The 18,983-nt window shown below is 45.8% G+C and overlaps 1 protein-coding gene across 2 annotated transcripts in view; it reads right to left on the bottom strand.

Moving 5' to 3' along the window:
• Diras2 (DIRAS family GTPase 2) overlaps nucleotides 1-17,348 on the bottom strand; it is a 32,403-nt gene extending 15,055 nt beyond the window's left edge. Inside the window, exon 1 of one of the 2 annotated variants that reach the window (XM_052157283.1) lies at nucleotides 17,192-17,348. The gene's annotated coding sequence lies outside the window, so the exon portion shown is untranslated. Of the gene's footprint in view, nucleotides 1-14,795; nucleotides 15,251-17,191 lie in introns of those variants that run through there. The other variant, XM_052157284.1, reaches the window with a different exon arrangement.
• Nucleotides 17,349-18,983: the final 1,635 nt, after the last annotated feature.

Raw genomic sequence — 18,983 nt, 5'->3', positions numbered from 1 at the left:
GGCTGATTTCATGTTGTGAAGATTTTCCCACAATAAAAATATATAGGACCATATACATGAGAGTTTTTTTTTCTAATCCTTCAACAAGAACTGTTAGTAAAAATGTTGATATTAGCTAAGCAGACAGTCTTCTTCTGTCGTCTGTACTACCCGGTATAAACAGTGAAGATCTAATCTGGTCTGACAGCCGCTTGCCCAATCTAATTTCTCCAGAAGACCAATGAAAATGCACACCTCTCTTCCAGCTCTAATTTTATATTGGGTTAATGATGGTGAGGAGTGGAGACCATTGGGCCCAGCACTTAGAGCCAAGCCAGCTGACGCTTTTAAACATTGTAGCCGCCAGCTACCCGGAGCACATCTGGGCTTTGTCAAACCAGGCAGTGCTGGATTTGAAGACTTTTGATTTGGACAGCTCACATAAGATTCTGACATCGATCACATGTTAAAATGATAATCCTCCATCTTTATTTTTATACCTATATTATTTAAATCAATACCACCTCTGTGTCTTTAAATATTTATTTACTTACTGTGTATGTCAGGGGGAAGTTCTATGTTGTTCATGTGGGGAGCAGAGGACAAGTTTTGGGAGTCGATTCTCTCCTGCACTTGATGGGCCCTTGGGATGGGACTTCGGTCATCAGGCTTGGCAGGAAGTACCTTTCATCTCTGAGCCATCTTACCTACTCCTGTCTTTTAAATCACTCAAGTGTGGTTACAGAAAGAATGTGGGAGCTCACATCTGTGATTCTGGTACTGAGGGGTGAAGGCAGGACATTCAGGAGTTCAAAACCAACCATGTTATATCATCTGTCTTGAAAAAGTGAAATAAAAACTGCAGTTACAAATCCCCTGTGTGGCTGGCACAAGGCATCTACGGACCTGCGCTGCCCACCTGCCTCTCTCAAGCAGTGTCAAGAACAAAATGTCCCCATGGATTTTCAGGTGTGTAAGCAGCAGTGAGGGGGTCTGTACAGTTGAAAATAATCCTCCCCAGTTTCTTGTTAAAACACCATCCCATCTTATGTAAGCGGGAAGGGGTAGATGGAGGAACAGGCGGAGGGAAGAGGGCTTATGGGACTTGCGGGGAGTGGGGACCCAGAAAAGGGGAAATCATTTGAAATGTAAATAAAATAGATATCAATTAAAAAAAGGAAATTGAACATTGGCAGAGAAGATCCTTGGAGCTTGCAGGAAGAAAGAAAAAGGAGGAGGAAGAGGAGGGAAGGAAGGAAGGAGAAAGAGAGATAGGGAAAATAATGAACAAACGTTTCCTTCCTGGTCCAGTGAGATTGCTCAGCAGATAAAGGATCCCACTGCTGGGCACTAAGAGTTGAGTTTCATTCCTTAACCCCACATGGTAGGAGAGTACCAACACCCCAAAAGCAGTGCTCTGAGCCATACATGCACAAGAGCGTAAACACTTTCAATCAATCAATCAATCACTCAATCAATCAAATTACTTACAACAAACAACTAATCACAATGACAGAGTTAAACTCTCCTATTGGCACAATTAAAAACTTAAAAATCCACTTAGTAGAAAACACTTGCAAATCGAAGGTTTCCATCAGTGTGGGCCCACTTGGTTAAGACAATGTCAGTGCAATGCATCCAGTTCCATTTTAAGAACCTGCAGTATGACTGGACAAGGACAAGCGGGATGTTTGAACAATGTTCCAAGAGTCCCACCCTAGGGTGGGGATGGGAACTGTCCAGCACAGAGCAGCAGACACAGACACCCCATGGTTACAGCACATAAGGTCAGTGTGTGGTTTCAATGAAAACGGCCCCCATAGGCCCATAGGGAATGGCAGTCTTAGGGAGGTGTGACCTTGTTGGAGTATGTGCGGTCTTATTGGAGGAAGTGGTCATTGGAGGTGGGTCTTGAGTCTCAACTGCTCAAGCCACGCCCAGGATGACAATCTCTTCCTGCTGCTTGCAAACCCAGAGGTAGAACCCTAAGCTGCTCTCCAGCACCCTGCCTGCATGCTGCAGTGCTCGACGCACCACCTCATGCCCTGTGATGACAATGGACTCAACCTCTGAACTGGCATAAGCCAACCCCAACGACATGTTTCTTTTATAAGAGTCTCCGTGATCACAGTGGTAAAACTCTAAGACAGCCAGCAAAGTCACAAACAGGGATAGGTCCAATGGAAACTTGGGGAAATGGAGCAGATATCAGGTTTTACTGTGTGAGTAGAATGGGAAACCACCAGGTTGGCACAGGGAAGCCAGAGTGTTCCATGTACGCTGAAACAACCAACATGAAGACCCTGCAGGTGCAGGGCAAGCCTAGAGGAGGGGCCCCGCCGTAAGATGCCAGCGATCCCAATGCATTCTTAGAGCAGCCTCACCAGACTGGGAAAGGAAAGCTAGAAGAACTCTGTGTGCCCAGCCAGAGCTGTGTGTCTGCCCTGGTTGCTCACTGCTACTCCATCACCACACAGGTGGCATGTCTTCACTGACTTAAACGTCACCCTATGCCAAGAGCCACAGGCCTCATGACTTACAGCCAGGACCTTCCCCCTAGTCTGTAGAGACGTGGGTGACTTTCTTGACTCCCCCAGGAGCACCTCACCTGTTCCCTGAACAAAGATGAGCTCCCCACAACCTCCCCAACTCCCCTGAGGCATCCTCCACTCTGCTACTTTCAACAGAATCCTTCCAGTTTCCCAGGAAAAGCAACCTGGAGTCTTCCTTATACCCAAATGCCTACAAGCCTCCCATCTGCTCCATTAGCAACCCCTTCAGGAGACACTCAGACACATCCACGGGTCACCCTCCATGGCAGCTACCAGCTCTGCAAGTGCTCAGGTCCAGTGCCGGGCATTCAGAAGCTGTTGCCCCGCCACTGGCCAATTTCATGTGGCTCTTGGGCTCCAGAACATTCTCAGCATTATGTTCAAACCCTTTAACCAGCCCCTTGTGGTTTGTTCTTGAAAGTACAAGCTGATGACTTGCCACACACACACACACACACACACACACAAATATACACACATATACACACACACACCACACACAAATATACACACACATATATATACACACACACAAATACACACACATATACACACACACCCACTCACATACATACACACACACAAATACACACACACATACACACACACATACACACACAAATACACATATATACACACACAAATACACAAATACACACACATACACACACAAATACACAAATACACATACATACACACACACCCCACACACATACACACTATATATACCACACACATTCATAACACACACACATACATGCAACCACACATATGCATCACACAAATACATAAACATATACAAACCACACATACACAATGCATACCACACACATACTACACGTACATACATACACCACACATATACTACTCTACACAAATACACATACACACACCACACATATACACACACGTGCACCCCCCCCCCACACACACACACATTTTTCTACCATTGTACCCCAAGCTCACCTCTTCCCAGCCACACAAGCCTCCACTGCCCCTTGACACACCAAGCATGCTCCTGCCTCAGGACTCTCCTACTGGCTGTTTCCTCTACCCTGACTGCTCTTTCTCTAGACGTCCACGGGACTCACATCCTGGTCTGCTACAGGCTTGTGGTCACTCTGCTTTCTCAATGAGAATGTCTCTGGTCTGGCTGCCTCACTTCACAGCCCAGTCTCACCCCTGGTGGCCTGTGGCCTCCTCTTTCTCATCTCTGGAGCACACCTGCCTTCCTGACCTCCTGCACAGTTCCCCTGTTTTGAAGTTTGATTGCACCTCTGCTTTATAAAAGCTATTCATGGCCTTTTTATCTGCTCCATTCACTGCTCCTAATGGACCCCCAAGGGGTGAGAATTGCGAGCCCTCAGAAAGTGTGTACAAACAGTCTATTTGGGGCATGGATGGATCTACACTCTGCTTCTAAGAAACAAACTGAGAAGGGTGGATTAATCAGCTGGCGGTGGGCAACAATCCCTGGGCACAGAGCTCTGCCCTAGTCCCCCATGTTCCTGCTCCGGCACCTTTCATGAATCTGCGGTAGTGACAGGTGTTTTGGTGGTCTGGGTGCCCCACCCCCAACCCCTTTAATACATCTTTTTTTAAAAAATGTATATCTGTGCAAGAGTGATGGTACCTTTGGAGGCCAGAAGGGAATGTTGGATTCCCTTAGAACTGGAGTTATGGGCAGTTGTGAATTGTTTATGTGGGTGCTAGGTTCCAAGCTGGGGTCATCTGTAAGAGCAGTGCATGCTTTTAATTGCAGAGCCATCTCTCCAGTCCTGGGTAATCCCTAAGCTACAATAGCAGGGGACTATGTCATTACCACCATAGCAAGACAACAGAGCTAGTCCCCTGTTCCATGCATGACTCTCTGTGGAAAGATCACTGTCTAATCTGGTTCAAGGCCACATGTTTTCCACAGGAAGGCAGTGTGAGCCTCCCTATAGGGAGAACTATTGTCAGCAGCAAGAGAAGGCCCAACCAGCATCTCAGGGGGAGCCAAGGACAGTAGGCTGCCCTTGGTTTGTGTCTGGCTACTCTGCAGAGGGACAAAGGAGGCCTGAAGTAAGGGAAGTGCAGAGTGAAGCAATGTCAGGGAAGACAGAAAACTGGGGCATCGGCAGCAGCTAGTGCTGGGCAGGGGTGACAGTAAGTCCTTAAGAGTAAAGTGAATGCTGTGCAGGCCCGAGGAACTGAGCCTGAGCCCTGGAATTTACACATGTGCCGGTGTAATAATATTGTTAATTCTTGTAATTGCACCATGGGAGAGGCAGAGACAGGCAGATCCCTGGGGCTCACTGACCAGCCAGCCTAGCTGAGTCAACAGATCCCAGGTTCAGTGGGAGACCCTGTCTCATAAAACAAGGTATATGACTCCTGAGGAGTGACACCTGAACTTCACTTCTGACAGCCCACCAGCACAGACACGGACATGTATACACACCTACACATATACCTACTCTATATGCACACACTCAGCAAGAGTTTGGGGGCGTCAGTGGCCACATCGCTGGAGGAAGGAAGTGAGACTGTGTCTCCAGCAGCAGTGACTTGCTGCCTACCAAAGATGGGGTATTTCAGCTCAAGTTCCACTGAGCATAAACATCAAGGAGGAGGAGGGCAAGGAGGACGAGGAGGAAAAAGTCACAGCATCCTAGAGCACCAGAAAAATCAGGTCTGCCTTGCACACAACAAGTCATCTATGGAGAAGCATTGGCTACAATACTAGATGCAGAATCTTCCATCATGTCATACCCAGGCATGCTCAAGACAGCAAATCCAGTAAGCCTTGCAGCCCAATGGAGGCCTACAAGCTGCTCAGCATGAAACTCTGGGTTCCAAAGCATTGTGTGCATAATGTGGAGGACTGTTTGGCTCTATGCATATGTACTGGCTGGTTTTGTGCATCAACTTGATACAGGCTGGAGTTATCACAGAGAAAGGAGCTTCAGGTGAGGAAATGCTTCCATGAGATCCAGCTGGAAGGCATTTTCTCAATTAGTGATCAAGGGTGGAAGGGCCCATTGTGGGCGGTGCCATCCCTGGGCTGGTGGTCCTGGATTCTATAAGAAAGTAGGCTGAGCAAGCCAAGGGGAGCAAGCCAGTAAGCAGTACCCCTCCATGGCCTCTGCATCAGCTCCTGCTTCCTGACCTGATTGATTCCAGTCCTGACTTCCTTTGGTGATGAACAGCAATGTAAACTGAATAAACCCTTTCCTCCCTAACTTGCTTCTTAGTCATGATGTTTGTGCAGGAATAGAAACCCTGACTAAGACAGCATATATGTATATAGTATTGTGCAAAGGTGGGGGTGGGTGAATGTGTGACAAGAAAAAGGCTGCTAGTGTATGTGTGCATGTATGTGTATGTGTGTGTACATACAGTATTGTGCAGACAGTGTGTGGTATAGAGAGAAAAAGTTGGTGTGTGTATGTGTGTGTGCATGCATGTATACAGTATGTGTGCAGAGGATGTATAGAATGAAAAGAATGAAAGAGTGTGTGTGTGTGTGTGTGTGTACACACGCACACAACAACCTCAAGAGTCAGTCTCAGTCTCCCTCTTTGTTTGAGCCAGGTCTCTTTGCTATTGACTACTACCCTAACTAGCCTGTGAACTTCTGGGGATTTTCCCAGTCTCCCATCTTCTTGTGGGAACATTGATATTAAAGGCAGATGGTACCATGCTGCTTTTAAGTGGGTTCTGGGGATTTGAACTCAGGTCCTCACGTTTGCATGAGAGCTTCACCTGCTGATCCAGTTTACCAGCCCCAGGTCTATACTTTCTATCAGTTTCTACAGTTCTTAGGTCTGCGTCTCTGTCAGTCTCAGGGCTGTGGAGCAAGCTGCCTTTGCCCTAAAGCTTGACTTAGATTTCCATTTAGCAGTCTTAGCAAAGGTTAGAACTGTTTCTAAAAGATGGGACTTGTAGGAGAGAAAATTCTTGGAATGTCACCGTTGAAGTCTACCAAAATATTACCAATGCAAAAATAATGCTAAGATCTGTCAGGAAACGCAAGACATACAAGAGAGACAAACTCCAATATCTTCTGGCCTGTGCTCAGGACAAGCCCACTGCTTCCCACTGATTCAATGTGAGTTTTGATTCAGTTGCCAGGGACACTCTCTTCCCTGTGTATAAATGGAGGGTTGGGGGAAGGGACATTTAGCCTGCAGGTTAGGAGGCTTGGGCAGACACTAAGGTCTCTCGCTGTGGTGAGGTAACAATGCAATGCTCTACAGTTGGAGAGAGATCAACCTGCGGGTGGGGGGAGTTAGTAAAATCTGAACACAGTGTTATCCAGGAAGTCTGTCCAGGGCTGGCCTACTGCGAGAGACAGCTTGTTCTCCATCAGCTGCATAGAAGTCCACTTTGGAGAGTCTCTTACTCAGTTAAGACCCTTTTTGCATAAATAGCTCATTTTTAAAACATATCACTAGAGAAAATCTCTTATGCGTAGAACTTCTAGGTTAAAGGGCATAGTCCAAGGATTCTCCATCTCTAATGCTGTGACCCTTTAATACAGCTCCTCATGTTGTGGTGACCCCGCCCCAAACCATAAAACTATTTCATTGGTACTTCATAACAGTAATCTGGCTTCTTTTATGAAATCATAATATAAAATTGTTTTTGGAGACAGAGGGCTACCAAAGGCGTCACAACCCACACATTGAGAATCACTGACGTAATCAATCTTAACCTCACTACATTTGGACTTTTCCATTCCAAAGTCACCACCAGCTTCTTCCCAACTCACGCCCCCTGGAATGCAAATGCTGGCTTCTCCAGCCTTGCCTGACACAGAACGGTGTTGAATTCCTCCCTCTAGGTGCTGGCTGAAGAGATCTGCTTCTGGTCTGGGACCTCTGGCCCAAGACAGTGAGCATATTTGTCACGGTAGAAGCAGCTGGAGTTTGTGTCTCTGGACACCGTATGTTCGCACCCTCTGCTCACACCTTCATCTCCTGGCATGAACGGACAATACTGCATCATTATCTTTTGTGTCCGAGGTAGGTCTCTGGGAGTTCAATGAGTTTCTCTCATGGCCAAGCAGAGTCAACAGCATCCAGATCTTGAGCCAGACCTGCTGAATCAGTGGCTCGGAGTCTGTCTGTCTGTCTGTCTATCTATCTACTTTTCTTTCCAGTTGTGAGAATCAAACCCAGAACCTCTTGCGGGTGAGCCAAGGACTCTATCACTGAACTATATTTCAGCTCCAAGTCTTTGAACTACCTACCAGGGCCCAGCAAACCCCTCAAGGGATTCTAATGACTCTAAGTCACAAAACCCACCCACTTAAGAAATCAGGCTCAACTGAAACAGGTCACAAACAGCTGTTCTTTGATGTTGCTGTTAGCATTTGTGCAGAAATGCAGAATTGGAATGAATCTGACTTAAATCTTTTTTTAGTATCTCAGTTTAGAAAAATTCTCCCTACTCCAAGATTATTATGCATTCTCCCCCATATTTACATTTGCATTATGTTTAGATATTTGTTCCAAAACCCTGATTCATTTCTCCCCTCTAAAAATGACTAAAATTGCCACTCACATATTTAGAGAGATTCAGACCAACATTCAAAGAATGGATTATTCTTCCCAGGTGAACCCATCTGGGAAAATCAAAATACAAAACAAAAACAAAACCCTTGCTTGGTCCTCATGATAATGTAGGTAATTTAGAAGCTTTTCAAATCTGGGTCACCCAGCCATATCTGCTCTCCTGTAATTCTCCCTTCCTCTTGCTCACAGGCGCTCACGCAGACCTCAATACCACGGTTATGTAGGATTCCTGTGGAGCACACACATCCTCCTCCCACTCACTGTTTTTAATTACATTTTAAGTGAATGCATGTATGGAGGTATATGTGTGTTAATATGTGCACAGTTGCACTTGTGATCACATCACAGCCAAACAGCACTCTCAGAAATGCTATCCATTCCTTGACGCTAGGTCTCCCATTGGCCTATTAGAGCAGAATGGCTGTCGAGTGCATCCTAGGTCTCTATCGTCTCAGGACTGGGATTGCAAGACCATGTAACCACACTACATTTTTTACTTGCATTCTGGGGCTCTAACAGAGACCCCCCTCCCCATGCCTGTGACACAAGCACCTTCCTGAATAAGCTATCTCCCTACCTCATCCTTTTAAAATTATAATTAAGTTTATATAAACATACTAGCTCTAAACATACAGACATATATTAATGATGTAGCATGCTGTATGCTGATACCTGTCTCTGTTGTGTAAATCATGCTAAGCATGTCTCTCTCCTCAGACACTAGCTTAGGGTAAGAACTCGGCAGGACAATACTCCTTGCTTTTTGAAACACACATTGAGTTATTGTCATGTGAGGTTGTTGAGTCATGGCACACCAGCACACCTTGCTCCTATCAGTAAACAAGTATCCGCTGGTCAACTCCTCCCCACCTTCCCTCCTTTCACTCTCCGTATCTGACAGCCACCAGTGAAGTCCAAAGTGGTCCTGTGAGAGAGAGGCAAGTGTCAAGACAAAAGAAGCCAGATGCTTGGCCTAGCGACTGAGCAATGAAGGACCAGTATAGCCACTGCTCCTTGACTCGGGGAACCATTTCATTAGTGAAAAGACAAGAAGGTAGGATTCCTGTGGAGCACACACATCCTCCTCCCACTCACTGTTTTTAATTACATTTTAAGTGCATGCATGTATGGAGGTATATGTGTGTTAATATGTGCACAGTTGCACTTGTGATCACATCACAGCCAAACAGCACTCTCAGAAATGCTATCCATTCCTCTGACGCTAGGTCTCCCATTGGCCTATTAGAGCAGAATGGCTGTCGAGTGCATCCTAGGTCTCTATCGTCTCAGGACTGGGATTGCAAGACCATGTAACCACACTACATTTTTTATCTCAGGCGTATGGGATGGGCCAGGCCATGTCGTCACACTGGGAAGATGAATCGATGCTTATAGACTCTCAAGAGCTGGATTTGAATGCTACAGAGAGCTGAGTAGATTCTGTCCTGCTTTGCCCTAAAGGCAGAGGCATGGGTTCTGACCCCAACTCCAATGCTTCAAAGCTGTTACAGTAAGAAATCAGCGGGAGGCCCTGAGTTCAATTCCAGCATCAAACACACATCCAAATACCTGGACACCTAAGGATAGCAGGCAAGAAGCTTCCCCTTCCCAAAGGATTCTTAGAGCTTTAATGCATGTCTGAACACTATTCCTCTGGAGACATTAAAGAAAGAAGTGTAGTATGTGCTTTTATAAGCGCGCGCGCGCGCGTGTGTGAGTGTGTGTGTGTGTCTGTCTGTCTGTGGGTCTGTGTGTGGGTCTGTGTGTGTTGGTGTGTGGATATTTTGAATGTGTGTATGGTTGTATGTGAGTGTGTGTGTTCGTGTCTATATGTGGTGTATAGATATTTTGAATGTGTGAATGTGATTGTGTAGGACTTCTGATATGTGGATGTGTGGATATCTGTGTGTAAGTTTATGGATATGTAGGTATGCCAGTGTGTAAAAATGTGGACTTGTAGGTATCTGAATGTGTGGGTGGATGGATGTGAGGGTACGTGTGTATGAATGTGTAGATATGGGCATATATGGGTGGGTACGTGGACATGTGGATAGAGGAGTATGCAGATGTATGCAGATGTGTGGATGGGAGGGTAAGATCTGAAAGTATGGGTGTGTATTGGACATACAAATGTGCATGTGTGTGTGTGTGTGCACGTGTGAGTGCACACATGTGTATGAGTCTGTGTTTGTGTGTATGTGTGTGTAGTGAGTTATGCCTGTATGGGCTTGTGGAAATATGGGAGTGCAGGTTTGTAGTTCTGTGGGAGTGTGGGTATGTGGATGTGTAAATATTATGTGTGGGTGCATGCGTAGATGTTTGCGTAGGTGTATGGTTGTGCAGATGTGTGGGAATGTGTGTTATGTGGGTTTGTGGGTGCGTGATTGTTTGGATGGACAGATGTATGAATGTGTGGCTCTGGGGATATGAAGGTGTGTGGGTGTGGGTAGGTACTATATAAAGCCCAAATGGACAGTTCCCGAGTGTTCCCATTTTCTAAGAAAAATAATCCCTTTCCAGACATTAACTAGCCTTGAGAATGTTTGCCTGAAATTGTTTGACACAAGGTCTGCCATGATGAATTCTGAACGAGAGAGCCCAATGGCATCAGCAGGTGCCTCTCCAGCCCTGACTGACCCGCAGAGTCACCCTGACACCCTTCCTTCCTTTCAAGTCAGTCACTACTTGACTTCAAACTACAGGCAGGTCACATTAGTGAAGTATAGAAAGTTACATTTCACACAAACCTTGTCTGGTGGCATAAAAATAAGCAGCTTTAAACACTGATAATATTTACACTGGTGACACCACCAAAAGATCAGAGACAGAAGAATATCTAGCCACATAGTATGCCACTGTTTGCCTGCTGAGTTTGCTGGTGCTTTCTCAGTAAAGGAACTTAAATATGAAACTTGACTTAAGCCAAGACCAGGACCTCAGGACAGAAATTGGTGCCTATTCCTGGCTTCTGCAAAGGCAGACCTCTAGTCTCCAGGAAGACTGGATGCAGACAGCTAATTCTCATAGAATCAGCAATTATTTGAGCTGATCCTAATTTACAAGCAAAGAAGTAAATAAGGGGGGTGGGGGTAGACAGCTCAGTCGGTACAGGGCTGTTGTGTAGACAGGACCTGAATTTGATGTCCCGTGTCATCGAAAGTCAGAACATGGTGCACATTTGTAAGCACAATGCTGAAGAAGTAGAGACAGGTGGAGTCTTGGGGTTTGGCGGTAGCTAGTCTAGTCAGTCAGTGAGCTCCAGGCTCAACGAGGGATTCCGCTCCAATAAATAAGAACTCCTGAAATGATCCTCTGGCCTCCACAAACATGTGAACCCACACTCATATATACACACACAGGCACACACATAGTCACACATTTGGCACATGCACACATGGAGAGAAATAAAGAGGTTCAGATTTCTGCAAAGAAAGAAAAGCCAGTTCCAATGTGACTCTTTGTTTGTTTGTAATGGTCTTAAATTGGCCATGGGCCCTGACATTTTATAATTATTATTTTATATTTTGTTACATTTTATTAATTTTGTATGCTTGGAGGAATGTGTGAAGGTGACTGTTTGGAGGTCAGAAGACACCATGCCAGAACTGGTTCTCTCCTTCCACCGTGCGAATCCCAGGGTTGACTTTGAGTCAATAGACTTGGTAGTGGGAACCCTTGACCACTAAGCCATTTTGTGGGCCCCCTTTAGCTTTTAACAGCCACTGGCTACATGGACTACCTGATCTGTATTGAAATGTAAGACCTAGCATGGGGAAAGAAAAAGAGGAAAAAAGAGTATTGGTGTTTTATACTGACTATACCTTTAAGTAGTGGGTTTTAATATGTGAACCATTAAATATGGAAATACTAAAATTGATTTCCTGCTCCTTTTTCACTTCTGAGGTGACTAATTGCCCAATCTGAATTATGCATGGAGCACTCTTATGTGGCAACTGGACAGCACTGATTTACAGGACAGCACTTGCTTCCCCCCGGGTGAGGACTGTGCAAAATCTCTCTTCAGAGCTTGCCAGAAGAGACAGCAAGGGAAAGAGAGAGGACTTCGCCTCCTGTCCCTTCAAAAAAAGTCTCTGGGGTCAAGGAAGAGACACTTGCCTGCCGGATCATTAAAAATTAAAGCATTATTTGAAAGCAAATAGATAGTATTATGTTCTTGCCTGATGTGTGCAGACATTAGTAAACTTAACTTTTAAAAGGTGACCAGGGCTGAAAAGATGGGCAGTCAGTGTAGCGCTCATTCAGTATAGCGCGCTCCATGGGAGAAAGAAAACCTGAAGTCATATCTGTGGCATCCACATAAAAAGAGCCAGACATAAAGGAATTCATGTCTGTTACTGAGGCGGCAGAATCAGAAGGGTCCCTGGGATTCACCTGCCAGCAACTTAATCAAATGTGTTAAATAAGAGTGCCACCAAAGAAGTCCCTTGGCAATGATCTCTGGTCACCATACTAATTAATGCACATGTGTGTACACATGTGTGCATATGCACCCACAGCTACTTGCATGTGCGCGCACACACACTCACACCCATCAGTAATTCTGACGGTATAGAAACCATCATCTTCACTTTTGATAGATCAGTTGTTTCCTGGAAAAATCGTTACCCAAATCAATTAATGTCATAGAAATCAGTTTAGCCCTGAAAAGACATCTGTCCATGGCCAATGTCCTCCTTCCAGAAGCACAGATGATCAATAGGTAGGTTAGAGCTACCTTGCAAAAGAGAATGGGATACTGGTTAGCTTCATTGAGAAGTCAGTGCTGAGTACTTTCAGCACACCGGGGGTAAGCAAATTCTCTCACCGTCAAACAGAAAACTCCCCGGGACAAGAGCATGTTGCATTCATCTCGGACACATGATGCCTTTAATCTCAAGCCACTGACTGAATTCAGTGTGTCAACCATCCCTTGGCTGACTACAAATATATTTTTGACTGCAAGAGGTATAATTTCTTTCTTTATAAGAGGTTTTCTGGTGCCTGTCATCTGTTGCTAGAGTAAGTTGTTTCTAGGGAAGTATAGAATGGCGTGTGTTATAGAGAGCGGGACACGTATGGGAAGCCCGTAGCAAGGTCCCCATCTGCCCTTCTCAGGCTGAAATAGTTCTGTTGACAAGGCAGGTTGCTAGCCCGCTGCTGGAGTCCCCTCCCTGCCCAGCTTGCCTTTCAAACGGTGTGTCTGAAGCCTCCGGAGCAGCCCACTAAAGCACTCATGAAAGAGCTTCTAGAGGTTTCTGTATAAGCTCTGAACACGGGTTCCCAACACACACACACACACACACACACACACACACCTGAGCAGGGAGCAGGAATTCTGAGCCTGGCTACAGTCTGTGTTAGCCCTGCCTCTCCCCACTCCTTGCCTGGATTCTCCAGGGTACAGCCACAGGCACTAAATTTAATGTCCTCAGTCAAATGACCCTCCTTCCGGTGCCATCTTCTGTTTCTCAGATAAATTTGGGATGGGGGTGCGGGGGTGTTGTGTCTTCTTGTGCCCAGGCTCAGGGGCTTCTACAATATGAAAGGCTAGTGCTGCTAAAACTGAACAGTTTGCAATTTCAGGCAACATCAATTTAAAAAAGAAAGTATGATTCCCATACAAATTTGTTAAATTTATTCTAATTTTATTCTCTTTTCTCTACCGCCCACTCCACCTCCTTGAATCCAAATGCTGGTGGAAAAGAGCACATTTGGACTGATCTGGGATCTAAAATACTTCAGCTTTTTTTTTTTTTTTCTGTTACTTAGAAAAAATAGTCCTTAAAGGACTATTTTATGGGTTTTTTTTTTCTTTTAAGCAAATCACAAAACTTCTGCTAGTGTAAACTAGCCCGCACAGGGGCCTGATTTAAAGGTAACAAGAACCAAAATGTGAAATAAATTCCTAAACAAGGCCAGCTGTGCAGGAATTCCTCCACCCAAGTTACGTTGTCTTCCACCTTTGAAGGCATGAACAACTGAGATGCCAGGCATCCAGTTCCAAAGACGCCCCCAACCCCAAAGATTCTGAACTGGAACAAGGAATCGTAAAACAGTGGAGAAGTCTAGGGCAGCCAGCTGTCATTGTCCTCTGATGGAGACCCAAGTTCTTCTGCTTGGACTAGATGCGGAGGCTTGCCTGGGCTCCCACAGAGAGAAGAAAGGGAGTCCCGCGGATATCCCAAGGCTGATCTTTATAATGTGGAATGAAACGTTGAGGCGGGTCTCTTTTCAGAGTGTTAAGTCTAGAGGCTGGGGTCCAAGCATCAGAAATCCCCTAGCTATTTCTTCTCGCCTCTGAATGTTTCTTTCTTTCCCTTGCTGTACCTCTTTAGGAGACTTTTCCTAAATCCATGGAATCTTCCGCATTCATTATAATACCTGCAGTCAAAGAATTTCCCCAACCACAACTCCTTTAGGACGGGATCCCTAATCTTGTTTAAGACCCCAAGGTTTTACTCTTTCAAAGCAATGTTAGGGGTTTTGTCTAACGTTCTCCCAGCTGAGCTATGGCTTCGTCCTCGCCCTCCCTTCCTGGAAGGATGCAGGATGAGGCTGGCTGGTCCCCCTCGCCCAGTCCTGGGATGCATACTGATCTTCAGCCCCAGAGAATAATCCTGCTCCTCTGGCTCCCAGGACTCGCCAAAAGCGCCCGGCACCCGCGAGCTGCATCCAGCTCCAGCAGAGAGCGGTGGTGGCTTACCTGGGGAGAGCCGGCTCAGAGCCGCAGGTCTCCAGGAGCAGCTCCAGGACCCGCTGCGCGCAGCGCGATGCGGTGGCTGCTGAGGCGGAGCGCGCTCTGCTCCCGCCTGATGACGCTGTCAGCTGCCCTGCGCCCTGCACCGCCCCGTGCACCGCCCAGAGCACTGCACCCCCAGTTCAATGTCCAAAGCCCTGCACCTCCAGTGCAACGCCCAATGCAACGCCCAGTACAATGTCCTGCCCCCTGTCCTGCCCCTCTCTGCTTTATGCACCCACCCGGGCTCTGCACAGCCTTGCAAGCTCCACCACCGCTCCCTGCACAGCCGCGCACCGCCTGCACGCGCGCCTGGCCCTGCGCAATCCTCCCACGCGGTGCTCTCTGGCTCTAGCCCTCGGCCTCCGGCTCCGCCCTCCCCAAGCTCCTGCCTTGGAGAAGCACAGCGGTTGCTCGTTGCGGTGGCCACTGAGGCTCCAATGGCGCCTGCTTTTCACTAGGAGCCTTTAGCTGCCCTCTACCGAAAGCTTCTGGAATAGATGGCAAGAGACTGGAATTTTCTGAAAATTAAATGAATCAAAAATAATTTCGTTGAAAGGACACTGGGCTCTTGTATTTAAAACTATGACCCTATCCTGGCGTACTTAATCACTACTTACCACTCAGTAAGATTTGGTCACTGGGGCAAGGTCTTAGTTTCTGTCCCTGTAGCTATGACAAAAAAAAAAAAAAAAAATAAAAATAAAAATAAAAATAAAAAAAGGGTTTGTTCTGGCTCATAGTTTATACCAAGGAAGCAAGGCAGCCAAACAAACAAACAAACAAACAAAAAACCTTGAAACAGCTAATCACATCGCATTGGCAATCTGAACTTAGACCCGTGTGGAAGCACCCTGCTACCCACATCGACAGGGTCCTCTACCCAGGAATGGTCTAGCCCACAGTCAAGACTGGTCTTTGCAGTCACTAAGGTAATCAAGATAATCTCTTCGCCCATGTGCAGGAGGCCCATCTCCAGGTGACTCTAGATTCTGTCAAGCCGACAATAGTAATCACCTGTGCTAAATCACAAGACAACCTGTCACTTAGAGGTGACAAGGAATTCCCTGCCCGGTAGCCAACCGTACAGCATGAACTAAAGGGTTTTAACAGGACAGGGCTCTGACAGACCCACTGTGAAAGTGGGTGAGTTTTTCATGTGCATTTCAAAGAATTGTGTGTGTGTGTGTGTGTGTGTGTGTGTGAGAGAGAGAGAGAGAGAGAGAGAGAGAGAGAGAGAGAGAGAGAGAGAGAGAGAGAGCTGCACTGGCAATTCGTGTTAGACAAGTACATCTACCTACATCACATGTGCAATCTGTGGCTGGAGGAAAGTCTTTCCATCCTTACTTTGACCTTTGGTGATGTGGTAAAAGAACTACAAAATGAGCCTTGTGTCTTCTAAATTAGGTTTAGCTTATAGATTCTGTAAGCTTAGAGAGAGCCACTTTTCTGTTTGGATAAGTTCTGGAGTCCTGTAATTTCAGATGATGTAATCCTTTGAAGTTGGTTTCCAAAGCAAATCTCTGCCCTGCTATTCACAGAAGATGCGTTTGCTTGTTTTGTTTTTTTTTTTTAAATCTTACCTAAGATATGCTTTCACCATTTATAGTTAAGACAACATCTTTGTTCCTTAGTTTAGCCTGACTCTGGCCTTGGCACTATAGCCACTAGACTATGAAAGTAGTAGAGCATTTTTAACAAGGCCGTTTGAGAGTGGCCTTCACAAAGATAGCCCTGCTTTGATTGTGCCTGTAAGCAGGATGTCCACATGTCCACAGTCTCTTCACTATGGAGGTCTGCATCCGACTGCGGAGACAGCTCAGTTGCTACAGTACTTGGTGAGCACACTAGAACCTGAGCTTGATCCCACCCATGCAAAAAAAATAATAATAATAATAACATTTTGACATTCTTGTAATCCCAGAGTTGTAGAGTCAGAAATGGTGTTAAGGGACAGCTAACTCCATCTTTTTCTTCCTTTTCTTAGTTAAATACAATGTTAGGATTTTATTTATTTATATACTGTTCCTTAACTGTGTTTTTCTCTAATCGTGTCCTAACATGAAGGTCACTTTGGTTTTTTTTTTTATTTGTTCTTCCTCTATAACCTTGTGATTTATTCATCATAAATTGTTTTATGATCTGTTCCAAGAATTGACTGACTACATACATTTTTCTAAACCTATTTTAATAAGTGTTCACCCTCCCTTCTAGCCCACCACCCACCAGAGATAGTGGAAAAGAAAAGTTATCAGGACACAGGAGAAGTAAACCTATTTAGAAATAGTTCTTTAGGGACAAGTCCAATCTTCATTGTCACAATATTAAGCAGTTCAGTCCAGGAGCAAACACCAAATACAAACCAGGAGCTGCATCCAGACCTCTCAGCAGACACCACACACGAACCAGCAAGGGCAGTTCAATCCAGAAGAAAACACAAGGTTCACCAATGGGCTGGCGGCCTCACATGAAGTTCTTTGGCAATTTTCTATGACATCACCACAAGCGGAGCTCAGCAACGCACTGTGAGGTGAACCAATACATGCCTGTCGTTAGTGAAGAATAGCGAGGTGGGACAACGCAAATGTTCAAGCTCCTATTGTCTGCGGGGTTTGAACATCACACCTCTGTTCACACGTCTGCTATAGCAAAACACCCTTTCACCTGTGTCTGCTTCAGGAAAACAATCTTTCACGTGGCTGCTTTAGCAACACATCTTTTCACGTGTGTGCACCAACAGACCATCAGTTAACATAACTTTCCAAAGAAACCAGAAGTTTCCACTTCGACTGGCCATAAAATGTTCCATGCTATGTTCCAGTAACTGACTATAAACCCCCACATGTTCTTGTCCCATGATGATAAAAACAACTGCCAAATTCTGTTTTGCAATAAGTGTCTCACTTGCTATAAAAAATAAAAATAAAAATAAATAAAAAAGCCTCCTACTCTTAGTTTTGGCTGCTTCCTTCTGCTCTCGATGAGATGATAAGTTTGGCCTGGCCATAAAAATAAGCTTTTACCTTATTAAAAATAAGTTCAGTGTTAGCTCCTTGTTCTCAACACCATAACAATGGAAGGATCCTTGTTCAGCCTTCCCAGACAAGCAGCTGTGTTCCAGGTCAATGAAAGACCTTATGATTTTTGGGGTTTTTTTTTGTTTTTTAAAGTGTGTTTGACACACCAGAGGTACAAAACTATTGGCTGACCTCTGACCTCTACATGTGCTTACCTGCTTGTATACACAAACACCTAGGGAAGGAAGGAAAGAAGGAAGGAAGAAAGAAAGGAAGGAAGGAAGGAAAGAAGGGAGGGAGGGAGGGAAGAAGGACAATGTGGAAACTAATCCAGAAGAGTAAATCTTTACGTTGACCCGCTGCTGCTGAGTCCAAAATCTGAGAAAAAACACCCAGGCTAACAAGTTAGGTTCCTGCTTGCCATGACAACCGAAACATAAGTTAAAGGATGAAGTGCAACCTCAGCTGTAAACAAGAGAGTGGAGAGACCAACGAGGGAGGAACACTGAAGGCCAACGCCTGCTCCACTCTGGAAGCCGGAGCAGGGCTCTTTCTGCAGAGCCCTGTGCTCAGCCATAGGATATCACCATTCCCTCTAAGAGTCTGGCACAGGGGCCCCGGCCTAAGAAGGAACATCGAAAATGATGTTCCTAGCCTCTTTGTCACCTGTCATGAGCCCCTCACCCTAGAGGCTAATCTGTTACCTGTTATCTGAGAGTCAGAAATCCCAGCCTTGCACAGTTAAGAGTTGCTGCTAAGGTTGCCAACATAGCAACCACATTCCTGTTCTGCAGAGAAGAACATTACAGCAGCAGTGAACTATGTGCAAGGCCTGAACCTGCATGCCCGGCTCTGCAACCTTCCTCTTTCCTCAGACCCCGCCAGGGACCTTACAGACAAGAGCACACCTTTCTTAACAGTCAAAGTCTCTGGTTTCCCTGTGGTGCTATGATGTGGGGTTTTACTCTGCAGCAGAGAGCCCGTCCAGCACCTTGGAGCCCTTCAGTGATCTTGAGTTCCTTAGCAAGCCTTGAGGTTTAGAAGCCACCAAAAGCACTACACACGGTGACTGCAAAGACACGTCATAGTGGCTCTCTCTTTAGCAGCCCTCCCTGGTGCTCCGGAGTGCGCGTCATGC

The sequence above is a fragment of the Apodemus sylvaticus genome, chromosome 14, assembly GCF_947179515.1.
Source record: "Apodemus sylvaticus chromosome 14, mApoSyl1.1, whole genome shotgun sequence".
Taxonomy (NCBI): Eukaryota; Metazoa; Chordata; class Mammalia; order Rodentia; family Muridae; genus Apodemus; species Apodemus sylvaticus.
This window is presented reverse-complemented; position numbering and strand designations above follow the sequence as displayed.